Source organism: Macrobrachium rosenbergii, chromosome 13, assembly GCF_040412425.1.
Source record: "Macrobrachium rosenbergii isolate ZJJX-2024 chromosome 13, ASM4041242v1, whole genome shotgun sequence".
NCBI classification, from domain to species: Eukaryota; Metazoa; Arthropoda; class Malacostraca; order Decapoda; family Palaemonidae; genus Macrobrachium; species Macrobrachium rosenbergii.
The window spans coordinates 5,958,705-5,972,455 of NC_089753.1; the positions used below are offsets into that span (position 1 = coordinate 5,958,705).

Consider the following 13,751-nt stretch of genomic DNA (forward strand, 5'->3'; position numbering starts at 1 on the left):
TAATTTTATATATTTGACGGGAAAACCAGATCACAGTGAGCTCTTCCACTACATCGATCTGTGGATGCTTGTATCATCATAATCAACGAAAACATCAGATGCGGATTTCCCGCTTCCATGCATTGCTGCACAATATGTATATATTAATACCAATGCTTGATATATAAACTGTGCTATTCCTGACTTTTCTAAAACCAACTTGTTCTTCTTTGATCATTTTAACAGTTTGCATTTTCTTTTCTCTAGCCTGTTGAGAATAAGCAGTCTGAATATTTTCTTCAAGAACGACATACAGTAAGCGCGATGCCTTTATTAATCTTACCAAATTTGGTGAGGATACCGTATTTGGTAAGATTCCCAACACCCATCAGTCAAGGCTGTTTCATTTCTAATTCCATACTCTGCAAAACATCTGTTTGGTATAGCAGGAGACAAGTCAGCTTCATAGGCCTAGGTTTCATTATTACCGATTCCTGGAAATTTAACAAATAAAATTTCTCATAGACTGATAAAGGAATAAAATATTCGATTTTCCATAAATCGATCATTGGAGATGATTTGCCCATAAACCAAGCCTTTAGCTTAGACCATTTTCTCGAAGGCAGTCTCTGTAGTTTTTGTTTAATGGTTCACGATTCCTTGTCTAGCACATTCTGCATTAATAAAAAATTAGTTTTGCGAGAAACTGGTTTATACGTGAAGGAATTCGTTCTTGGATATTTAGCGGTATTAGTTTCGTTGATAAAGACAGCAAAAGAATAAGGTGATTAGATCCGGATATCAACAATAAAAAAAAAAATGCTCTATTTGATGAGTTTTCAGGAGTAGGTAAACTGAAGCGCTTTCCATGAAACCAACACTGCATATTTTTCTTATGATATTTTGAACTTTCCTGATATTAAGAATTTGGGAAATATTATTTTCCGACATGCAGTTTAAATTATTGAGATTTAAAATATGGAATTCATAAAACAAACTATAAATAATTTTTTGTTTGCTGAATAAAGTTTTTCTGTCTCTCGACGAAGACTGCGCGATCTCGGCACGTTTTGTTAAGTCCACTTTGCCTTCGTTCCCTTCAGTAGTAGTTGTGTACAAGGTGGTCAGTCAACTGCAGTTGCAAATCCCGTCACTCCTTCACTCATTTTCTTAATTTTCCTTTTTTTCCTTAATTTCATAAGTAATAATTTTTCCTTAATTTCATACGTAATCCTTTTTTCCCTTAATTTCATAAGTAATCTTCTTTCCTTATTTTCATGGGTAATCCTTTTTTCCTGAATTTCATAAGTAACCCATTTTTCCTTTATTTCATACATAATCCTTTTTCCCTTGATTTCGTAAGTAATCTTTTTTCCTTAATTTCATTGGTAATCGTTTTTTCCCTTAATTTCATAAGTAATCCTTTTTCCTTAATTTCATAAGTAATAATTTTTTCCCTTAATTTCATAAGTAATCTTTTTTCCTTATTTTCCTGGGTAATCCTTTTTCCTTAATTTCATAGGTAATCATTTTTTCCCCTTAATTTCATAAGTAATCTTTTTTCCTTAATTTCATAGGTAAATCCTTTTTCCCTTAATTTCATAAGTAATCTATTTTCCTTAATTTCATAAGTAATCCTTTTTCCCTTAATTTGATAGGTAATTTTTCCTTTAATTTCATGAGTAATCTTTTTCCTGAATTTCATAGGTAATCCTTTTTTCCTTAATTTCATAAGTAATAATTTTTCCTTAATTTCATAGGGAATTCCTTTTTCCCTTAATTTCATAAGTAATATTTTTTCCTTAATTTTATAAGTAATCCTTTTTTCCTTAATTTGATTGGTAATTTTTTCCTTTAATTTCATGAGTAATCTTTTTCCTTAATTTCATAGGTAATCCTTTTTTCCTTAATTTCATAGGTAATCCTTTTTTCCCTTAATTTCATAAGTAATATTTTTCCTTAATTTCACATGTAATCCTTTTTTCCCTTAATTTCATAAGTAATATTTTTCCTTAATTTCACATGTAATCCTTTTTTATCTTAATTTCATAAGTAATCCTTTTTTCCTTGATTTGATAAGTAATCCTTTTTTCCCTTAATTTCATAGGTAATCCTTTTGTCTCTTAATTTCATAAGTAATCCTTTTTTCCTTAATTTCATAGGTAATCCTTTCTCCCTTAATTTCATAAGTAATATTTTTCCTTATTTTCCTGGGTGATCCTTTTTTCGTTAATTTCATAGGTAATCTTCTTCCCCTTAATTTCATAAATCATCTTTTTTGCCTTAATTCCATATGTAATCCTTTTCCCTTAATTTCCTAAGTAATCCTTTTTTCCTTAATTTCATAGGTAATCCTTTTCCCTTTATTTCATTAGTAATCTTTTTTCCGTATTTTCCTGTGTAATCCTTTTTCCTTAATTTCATAAGTAATCTTTTTTCCTTAATTTCATAGGTAATCCTTTTTTCCCTTAATTTCATAAGTAATCTTTTTTCTTTAATATCATAGGTAATCCTTTTTTCCCTTAATTTCATAAGTAACCTTTTTTTCCTTAATTTCATAGGTACTCCTTTTTTCCTTAATTTCATAAGTAACAATTTTTTCCTTAATTTCATAGGTAATCGTTTTTTCCCATAATTTCATAGGTAATATTTTTTCCTTAGTGCAACAGCTTTAAGAGCAAAAAACCTCTGTCTTGGCCACACTTCCTCCTATTCCCTGGCGCCTGTCTCTACCCTGTTAATCCCCGTAGGGGGATAGTGCCGTCAGTGCACCTCATGCGGTGCACTGTAGGCAAAACTTGAGGTTCTCTGCAACGTCCCTAGCTGCAACCCCTTTCGTTCCTATCACTGTACCTCGGTTCATATTCTGTTTCTTCCATCTTGCTATCCACCCTCTCCTAACAATAATTGATTCATAGTGCAACTGCTTTGAGGTTTTCCTCCAGTTACACCTTCAAACCTTTTTGCTGTCAATTTCAGTTTCAGCGCTGAATGACCTCCCAGCGCTTGGCCTTTGGACTAAATTCTACAGTTTATTCTTATCCTGTTAATGGTTGCCCTCTTTTTTCCTATAGACTTATACTATATACATCCAGACCTCCCCATCTACCTAGACCCTTTGCCTCCGGCATTAAATAATAACCTACATTTTCTTGAAGTAGGCCAACCTCAAGCGCAACCAACCTTCAACCTTTTGGGCAGCAACTCGGATTGCAGTCAGTCTCACTTTTTCCTTATGCGCACGAATTTAAAATGTAGTCAGTAATAAGTATAAGTGCACTAACTTTTGTGTAACCGACCTAAGTTGAATTAAGTATATCAACTCACAGTGTAACATACTTCTTTTTTGCTAAAAGTACAGCAACCTGGAGTGTTGAAAGTTTTTTAAGCACATCAACTTGAAGTGTGAGTTCCAGTATTTTTCCTTAAAGTCCAACTTCAAACGTAACCAACCTCAATTTTGCCATAACCGGGTTAACGAAAGGTGCTTCGACGATACGTAATCATTCTCTTCGTAAAACATCTCATCTTTAGACTGCAAGTAATCATAGATTCCTTCTTCTCATTCACAGCTAATGCCCAGTGAAAGTAAGATTGAGAAAATTGCCGCCGTTTGTGAAGAGAACGCCCGTTTCGTCATACAAAATGAAATGTAATGCCCTTCAAGAGGCGAGGGAGAGAAGTAAGAGCCAATCTGGATGTATTAATGACTCAGGTTAAACTGCACTAGTTTTGCATGAGAGAGAGAGAGGGGGGGGGGGCGGAAGAAGTGAAAGAGATGTCGGCAGACAGATAAAGGGATAGAATTGGGTAAATAAAAAAGTAGGGGAAGCCTTTGTATGGAAGGAGGAATTTTATATATGTAATGACATTATAATAACTTTTTAAATTGTATAAATGAATGCTATAACTGCTAATTAATTGAACTTTGCTCTCAAGGAGGATTTGAAATGGGGTCTTACTTGTTGCAAGCGCAGAACTAACTTTACAGACCCCCACTCGGGCAAAAGTTTGAAGAGCATTGCCACTTAATGTCTATATATATATATCTGCGTATATATATATGTGTGTGTATATATATATATATATATATATATATATATATATATATATATATATATATATATATATATATATCTGACTCACATATAGGGATCGAACCCCAGTCTCTCAAATGAAAGGTTAGCCCTGGCCTTTCATTTGAGAGACTGCTGTTCGATCCGATGCAAGTCAGAAATTTATTTCTGTAAAACAGCTACTCATTTGTTGATTAGTTCCATATATATATATATATACACACAAACACACACACACACACACATATATATATATATATATATATATATATATATATATATATATATATATATATATATATATAGAAGAATCGTAGGGGAAAAAGACCCGACAAACATCTCAGGAGGAAGAGGCAAAGGCGTGTCTCACACAAGGTTTATAATGCCGACTGCGAAGTGCAACAACAAAGGTTAATATTGCCGTGTAGATGAAGATAAAATAAGAGAAGAAAATATGTAAACATGTGAGGTAAATAGTTAGAAATATAGCTAGATAAGGAGATACCGGTAGGCAAAACCTGTTAGCACTAATTTTCCACAGAATATTTTGTAAGTATGTTTATATTTTCTCAAGCTATTTCCGTCAGCATCTCTTCCGCTCTCAGATTAACTGATACACTGCTGCCTTTTGGCTGCATTGTGATCCTACGCTGCTGAATCTCTATTCCTAAGTCCTGTTGAGGAAAAGGTTGTTAGCCCCATGCGTAAAATTCTAATGCTCCCTTATAACTAATGTGGTCCTTAAAATAAACGTTATCCTGTTTTCTCCAGTCCTAGCTTCCTAACCTTTAACCCAGTGGCCATTTGTATGTAATCCAAACCTCCAGTAATGCATAAAGATAAACCTGTCGGTGTACGCGCGAACACAGACAAATCACAGGTAATCCTGTCTCATCTTTCTGGAGATTTTCATAGTAATAGAATAAAGAAGATGAGAGAGAGAGAGAGAGAGAGAGAGAGAGAGAGAGAGAGAGAGAGAGAGAGAGAGAGAGAGGTCAAGGACCAAAGATTAGTCAAAACTTCTGTATGGAGAATGATTTGAATACTGAGTGAAGATGTACTTGATTCAGAGTTTCCTTTATAAATCCTGATTTGCATTCAGCCAGGGAAATTAAACATTAAAAACTGTAGGTGGGGAGGAATGGAAGCAGTTGATTCATGCAGGCGTTTGAAAATAAGTGAAACGGCTGATGGGAAAAGTGAATGGATGAGTCACAGAGTCTGCGTGAGGCAAAAGAAGCAGCTTGGTGAGGGTAAATGATTTGGCAGGCACTGGGTGTGTTTATGGAAGCCAAGGTAGGAATGCATAAAAGGATCCTTGAGCCAACTCGCCAGCATGGAAGTGAACTGTGGATGTTGAATGTGAGTGGAAAAAAAAAAAACACTGAATCTATTGAAATGAACTGTCTGCACAGTGTATGTGGTGCCAAAGATTTTAAGGGTTGGGAAACACTGTGATACCTAGTGGCAAAAGGGCAGCTGCGATGAAAATACTGATTTGTGTTTGAAGATGGTTTGGTCATGTGGAAAGGAGGGAGGATAATGGATTGGTGAAAAAGATATGAGGAAGCTACTGTTATGAAAGCTTTTTGCTAAAAAGATTTTTGCAGTTCAGCAATCATTGATCATTTTGTTGTATGTTGTTATGCGAAACGACCGTCACTTAATTCATACACATATATACACACACACACACACACACACATATATATATATATATATATATATATATATATATATATATATATATATATATATATATATATATATATATATTTCCACCTATTATGAGAAGGGTCTGGGAGGAGTGAAATGCAACATTGAATGTATGAAGTAGGTATACTGTTGTATCTTTACTTTTCATAAAATGTCATTCGCAGTCTCTCATTCAGAAGATAAAGGGGCCCGGGGCATTGGGCAGAAACCGAAGAAAACAATATTTTGCCTTTGTCATATATATGCATTTATTTTCATGCGGGAAGGATTATTATTATTAGTAATAATAATAGTTGTAGTAATTATCATTGCTGTAGTCTATTATTTATATCGTCCATCCTAAGTATTCGACTCTTGTATCGTAATGTCACTTGGATATTAAAATGAAGGATTTTATTTCCAGATATTCATACTGCAAATATTCAAGAGTGAATTTACACCAACGAAATAGCCAGAAATCACTGTTGTTTGGCAACAGTGATTGACTTATAAAAGCCTGTCTGACGTTAGGTTCGCAGTCCTTGGTTTAATAATGATATGACCTTTATCTCTTCTGTGTGTTCACTTGTTATAATTGTTGTATTTCATTACTTTTCATTTTCCTGATTTTTAGTTAGAGTCGTATTACATTTTCCTTCTTATCTCCAAATGCTGGCATTTTATTCTGTGGAAACTTTCTTAGCAAATTGATAGCATTTTTGTTGTTCTACTTGGCTGTTCTTAACAACAGTAATAATTTCCTACATTTTCAGCACAATAGCTAGATAGGAAGTTCATTTTATTTTTCATGTTATAAACATTAACCATACAAAAGTCTATTTGTATTTATTTACATAAAATGAAAATAGCACTGTACAAGTGAAATTATATACTATATATATTATAGTGTACGTCAAGCTTTCGCGATGTTAAATAGTACAGTATTAACATTTTATTAAAATCTTATTATCGAAAAGTATTAGACGAGAGACAAATGGCCAAAGATACTTTTTGAGATAGGACTGACAAACTCTTATTTTGCTTTGCTTATTACTTTATATATATATATATATATATATATATATATATATATATATATATATATATATATATATTATATGTATATATATATATATATATATATATATATATATATATATATATATATATCTTCTTCTTCTTCTTCTTTTAACGTGCTTTTTTCCCATTTTTTTGTATGGGGTAAGCATGATGCCTTCTTTTGAAGGACTTATATATATATATATATTGTTATATATATATATATATATATATATATATATTTATTTACAGATTGGGTCTCGTTGAGGATGCAAGGGGTTTTTATTTAGTTGCTGCCTTAATAGACCAACAAAGAATACCAACCTGTTACAAAATGAAGGGGAAAATGGACAACTTACCTTGATATTACCATTAGTTAATTAGTGATTGGAAGGTCGCCATGGGAAATGATTAGCAAATTATGCCAAATTGAATTTATTTACAGAAGAAGCAATCAAGGAGGTGATCTGAAAGGCTGATGATACAGCAGGTAAACTCAAATAATAAAAAAATGCAATTTGGCAATGCATAATAAATCCCTGCATATGACAAGGTAAATTTGTCTTGAATGCTCAGGCTCTCTTGTGTGCAACAAAAAGGGGGAACAGGTTATTGCTCCCCGGACTGTGTACCAGGGAATTCTTGCGTTTATTGGAAATGGCAGTACTTTTAAGATGATTTGAGTTCACAAGGCTGGGTCGACTGAGCAGGATAGTAGCGAGGACCCTGGAAGAGAATCCTGGATTAGCATTCCACACAAAGGAATATCTCTCACACTAAGCTAAACAATGCACCATGGAGGAGTTGATTAATTAAATTTAATTAGCCCGTAGTAACACTATGGAGGGAGTAATCTACTGCTGATCATTGAATTGAACTAGATGTAGTTTAGGACAAGTCGTGGGGCGAATTTTGGGCTGCTTTGGCGGTAGGTCCTTAACAAAGGTTTGGTTTGGAGAATGAAAAGTGAAAATTCGAAAAAATAAAAAGAGAGAAATTCACTGAGAGGAAAAGGACTGGCTAGAGGACTAATTGCTTCTGACATACCTTGAAGCCTGTGGATGTGAGTGCTCAACATGTAGGATTGGCCGTCCGTTGCTTCTTAGCCTCTCCAGGAGAGAAAAAAGGAGTGGAGAGGGATGCAACTTTCCGTGTCACAGTCTGGGTTCCGAATGCCTTGTTTATGACAGGCGAGATGCTCCTCTGGTGGTGCTTGCTTCCATCGGCGGAGGTCAGTCATCTGCAAAATAGTCACACAGCCAGCAAAAAAGGGTGTAGGAGAATAGGTCTTAGGGTTAGGTACTTGAAGGTTAATTTCCTAGTCTACCTGACAGCCTGGCTTCGCCTTTATGCACCAACAGACGGGCATCAGTTACTGAACACATGATTGGGGGGGTCAAAGGGGGTGTTATTGTCCTACCTGAGTTCAAAATAGGCCGCTACCCTTCTTTCCCGCCAGTAAATCTAGCCTACCAGTTAACTGAGAAGTGTTTTTGTCAGAAATTGAATTATTATTTGGCTGGCTAAGAGGAGGAATGAAAATACTATATATATATATATATATATATATATATATATATATATATATATATATATATATATATATATATATATAGATAGATAGATAGATAGATAGATAGATAGATAGATAGATAGATAGATAGATAGATAACGTTTGCTACGCTGCCGTACCGCTTATTTCTTTAATAAGTCAGAAAATATTCTTACTGAGTAGGGGTACCAGTTAGGTCTGCAGTTTGTGAAGTGAGGAGAGGTAGGCTTTAGGTTTGGCACAGAAACTTAGTCATTAGAACGGGCGTTTATTTCTCTCGAGGGAGACCCCCAGATGACAGTCACTGTTCCCTTCTAGCTAAGCCCCAAAGCTAATTAACCCCAGCTATCTTTTTCGATTTATTAGCGAAGAATCTTTCCCTCTAATCTGCAGGTATGCAGGCCCCAAGCACATTCGCTGCCTTAAAAGGGGAAAGTCGACAGAGATCGTCAGTTAGTCTGTTTTGGTCAGACGAAGGCTCTGCCCATTTGAGTATCGAGCATTGTGTTAGGCAGGCACTCATTTTCCCACACACTTGGAGGACTTTCACCTTTGAACCACATGTCGCCACAAGATAGTTCAGATCTACATCACCTGGAGAATCTTCTGTCCAAGCCTCACAAAGAAGCAAATTACCGAGTGTTGCCAGAGGAATCCGCCCTACCCGGGCTGACATAACTGCATTGCTGAATTTAACGACTTTCTGTATATGGTCCATTTATGTACAACTTGATTTGTGCTAATCTCCAATTCAGTGATTTACTGTAATTTACATTTTAGTGGGATCTGTCACCTTTAATCTACCATTATGCTTGTGTAAATACAGTAGTATTAAGAAGCAGAATCTTCACTTGGCGACCTACCACTTATTGTTTGCTCTTTTTTTCTGTTTACTGTCTTCTGGGGTTTTATTGCAAGGCCATTTTGATCACCCCTCGGAAATCCGTAACATTGATGACATCAGACAGCATCTCTTAGAGTTAATTAGCAAATAACTTCCTGCTAGACAGACTCGTAGAATTGATACGAACCTGTAACATTAATTCTCCCAAATGCAATCTGGAACCAGAAATTTCAGAACCATGAGGTTAGGACAGGAATTGCCATGTTGGCAACTGCCTACCAACCTACCCAGACACAGCATTCAGACATAACTCTTACTCTTAGCTCCACCCACCGACACCCATGAAGCAACCTCCACCCAGCTTTGTTTAAGAAAATTCCTAGTCTGGTAGAGTAATTATTTGTTTTCAAGTGTTATTCAACTTCTACATACATTCGTTCATCATTCTATCAGAAAAGATTCCTGTATTTCCTTTTGTATCAAGTAATTAAAGAGAGCACCACATGTGTTGTGTGTTGTTAAATATAATGGCTGTCTCTCACTCAGTCAGTTAGCTGACCACTAGCGTGTGTTTGTAGCTGCCAAAAAATTTCTGCAAATTTATAAATTTTTTTAAGCGAGTGTTGTTCATGTATCCACTTTTCTGAAAGCATTCAATCACTGCTACTTCTTTAACTGTGATGCAAGAGAAATTTTGGCACCTTACATTAGCTTTGCTATTACCTTTTATTTACAAAAGTAGCGACTCCTGTTGTAAGGAAAGCAATCTATAATTACTCATTCTAAAGTTACATTTTGTTTATTTAATTTGAGAGAGATATTTTCCTCAAGTTATTCCTTGTTACCCATCATTGTTGTGAGCATATCATTAAGCTTGGCTATATGAGTTGATTCAAATACAACCATCACCTTTACAATAATCGAGTACTTTGAGTCAGCAAACCTGAATTTACATGTCAAATATTAATCTCTGGAATCACGTCTTTTATAACGCCACTTGTCCTACAAGTGCGCTACACCTTGGACAAGTGAATCTAATTATTGCTTTGAGTAAAGTAAACTCATTTAACATACTAGGCAGTCATTTTACCGGGATTTTCCAGTGTCACATATATCCCAATTGGGAACTTTACAAACTTATTCGTAGTGTGTACTTAATTACCATTGCACTTATTGTGCTAATTTTATTTTCCTTTTTTTTGTGTGTTGCCCACATTCTTTATTCTCGTGTCATTGTTCCACTGAATAGTTATTTGATTAATTTCACACTGTTCTAACTGAACAGCACCTCTACTCGGTGTTACCTTTGTGTCTGTGGGCAAGTTAAGCATTTCCTGTGTTTATACACAAATTTACGTATGTGCCCTCGTCCCCTACGTGCCTTGAGTCCAAATAATCATACCTTTGCATTGTAGGCTTCGACCCATGCTTTCTGTTGCAGTAATCACACCTTTGCATTGTAGGCTTTGACCCATGCCATGAGTCCAAATAATCATACCTTTGCAATTGTAGGCTTTGACCTGTGCATTGTGTTACAATCATCACACTCTTGCATTTGTAGGCTTTGACCTGTGCTGCATGTTACAATAATTATACCTTGGCATTTGTAGGCTTTGACCCATGCATTGTGTTCCAGATACCCATACTTCTGGATTGTAGGCTATGACCCGTGCATTGTGTTAATCCTCGAATTTTATTAGTGTCTTCCTTACCATAGGGGCACTCTTATTACAGTGGAGCATTATGCTGGCCCGCTTTCTTATTTTGTTTCCATTACAGTGTGCCCAGTTCATAAGGCCATTTCCATTCCATGCCATTGTTTGCATGGCCACAAATTATTCATTCACGTGCCTATAATGCACAGCCTAGAGGCAATGCCTTTCCATGCAGTGCTGCTCTTGCACTGCTAACCATCTAGAATAGTTGCAAATATCCAAACTCTAGCAACTCAGCCAAAATGGCCACCTATGAGGAGGCAGTCGCTGCCTAAATGAAGATAGAACAGAGGTCAGGCCATACTGGAGTTCCGTTATGGGCCTGTGTAAAAAAAGTGGATGGGTCGTTGGCTTGACAGACGCCCCTGGCACCCATCTGAAGGGGGAACCCTTCTGCTAGGACCTCCAGTTGAGGGGCCGATCATTGTGGCATCTCCCAGAGGTTATGATGGAGGTCGACTGGTCCTTGCCTGCCATGACCCCTTCAACACAATATCCCTCATACGGGAAGACCAGGTACCAGCTCAGGTCGTCCTCCATCCTAAGAGAACCATAACTTATGAGGGTGTAGATGGATGCAGGACGAACCTCCCAGCTGTCCGATTGAGGGTGACCACACCCCAACAAAGTAGAATTAGTACCTTTGGGGTAGCTGATTCCTTCCCGAAGACTACAATCTACTCATAGGACAGACCCTTAAGTCTCGCCTCTTTCCTGAGCCCGATCTGGGCCCTCCTCCAGACCCACTGTCAGATAACCTAGGTATAGGCAGCTTGATCTACATGCCAGAGCCTGAGAAAGTGCCAGAGTTTGCACCTGCCCCAGAGCTGTCTGGAATAGATTTCAGCATCAGTACACTCTGGCATTATGACAAGGCAGATAAAATAGCTTCCAGCTGGATCGGTATGCTGTGGCTGGGTGAAGAGCCTGTGCCAAGACCTGGGCCTACTGCAGAGCTGGACCCTAAACCCTCCTCAAATCTCCCCGCTGGAGATCCAGCTCCTTTGCAGCCTCAATCAGGAGCAGATAATTCTTCCTGCCCTGCTGTCGAGACATTGCCAGTGCCAATTGAATGCGCTAATCAGGGCAGTATTCCGTCCATCATGGATACCAAGCCGTTCCCTACTTTAACTCCTGTGCCTAAGCCTGCCTTAATGACAGTGCCAGAGCACGCCCTACAATATGTGAACCTCCTGTACCCGTAACGAACTCTTCCTCTTCTTCCCAGTCCCCAGGAGATAAGACTCTGGCGGATGATGGACTAACACCTAAGGTGATCGCAGAGATCCCAGAACTACAACGGCAGGTGGCAGAGATTTTTGGCACCACCCTTGCTCTGGTTGTCGCGGCAGCTGAGTGGGTGGCTCTACTTTAGACCCCACTGTTGGCACTGCTGCTGTTGAGGTTGTTGCAGTAGCCAAAGCAGAGGCTAGCATAGTGCCCTCTCCATCTGGTAACATAGCCTCCAGTGCCACTCCCTGCTTAGACTCTAAAGGCACTCTTGAGCCTTCCCGAGAATCGGCCCCACCTGTTCCCTCTGAGATATCCAAGCCTAAGGGCAAAATAGAAGAGTCAGGACCGTCAATAAATCCAGTACTCGTTCCCACAGTTGATCCTGAGAAAAATCTAACCACAATGAAGCACGCCATTCTCTTGAGGAAATGCCGTTGGCTTATCTCCGCAACCACAAACCCAGTGCTTCCCAAAAGAAGTAACGGGAAGGCTACCTGCATCAAGGGGCTCAGCCTCCAGTGCTACAGCTGGAAGGTCAAGCACCTACAATGCAAATACTGACAGGGCATAGGTGCTCTCCTGGCCCTGGTGCCTTGGCCCAGTGCCCTGTATATGTTACACCTGGCCATAAGATCCCAGTTCTTGTACTGACCACAGCCACTGAGCTCTCATGGCACTCATATCATATGGCTGTAACAGTGCCTCATCTTAATAGAGCAATCCTAGCCCCTGATCCAGAAAGGATGTCTGGGGTTATCTCCTACCTTAATCAGTATTGTTGTATTGAGAAAATTTATTTTGTACTCAGCTAAGTCTGTTCTTTAGCCCAACAAACTGAAAGACATAGCCTAGCCATCTTGGCATTTTGCTGCCTTTTATGCTACATTTTGTTGCATTATATTTTATTTTGTAGCATATATCATTGAGTAACTAACTCATGTTTATTTCAATATTCTCATACTGATAGACTGTATTATTAAATGTACATTAAGTCATAGATTAAACGACTTCTTTTTAATTTAAATGACAGTCTTCTCTGCATGTAGCTAGTTATCATTTTGGTGCTGAGTTAGCTTAGTTCTGTGTTAATTCAGTTAGCTAATTTGTGACCTTGAGTCAGTAGTATTGCCAGTTCATTTTATTCCACAGACAGTACCTTTAAATAAACATAGACACCCATTACTCAAGTGCTATGGATATTAGATTAAGTTAAGCTAGTAAGCTAACTCCTCCTCCTGGGATAAGTTAGGATTATATCATCTTAGACTATTCTCATTTGCATGAGCAAGCACTTATTAGGGGGAGATAACTAACGTAATCGATACCAGCGGCTCGCTAGTGCAGACCTTCACACCCAAAAGGGAGTGGAATGTCTGCTTAAAGGAGAGGCTTTTACGGTTTTCTATGCCACCTTATCACTTTCATTAATAAGTCAGAAAATATTTTTATTGAGTAGGGGTACCAGTTAGGCCAACACTACATGGAGTAAGGAGGTAGGATTTAGGGTTGACACAGAAACTTAGTTGTTAGGACAGGGGTTCATCTCTCTCTCGAGGTAGACCCTCATATGATAAACACTGTTCCCATCTAGCTATGCC

General features: G+C 37.5%; 1 protein-coding gene across 1 annotated transcript in view; it reads left to right on the forward strand.

Annotated features, from left to right (window-relative positions):
• Positions 1 to 3,551: 3,551 nt before the first annotated feature.
• The window catches only part of LOC136844867 (beta-hexosaminidase subunit beta-like), a 167,879-nt gene continuing 157,679 nt past the window's right edge, over positions 3,552 to 13,751 (forward strand). The window contains exon 1 of the mRNA XM_067114127.1: positions 3,552 to 3,661. The gene's annotated coding sequence lies outside the window, so the exon portion shown is untranslated. The remainder of the gene's footprint in view (positions 3,662 to 13,751) is intronic.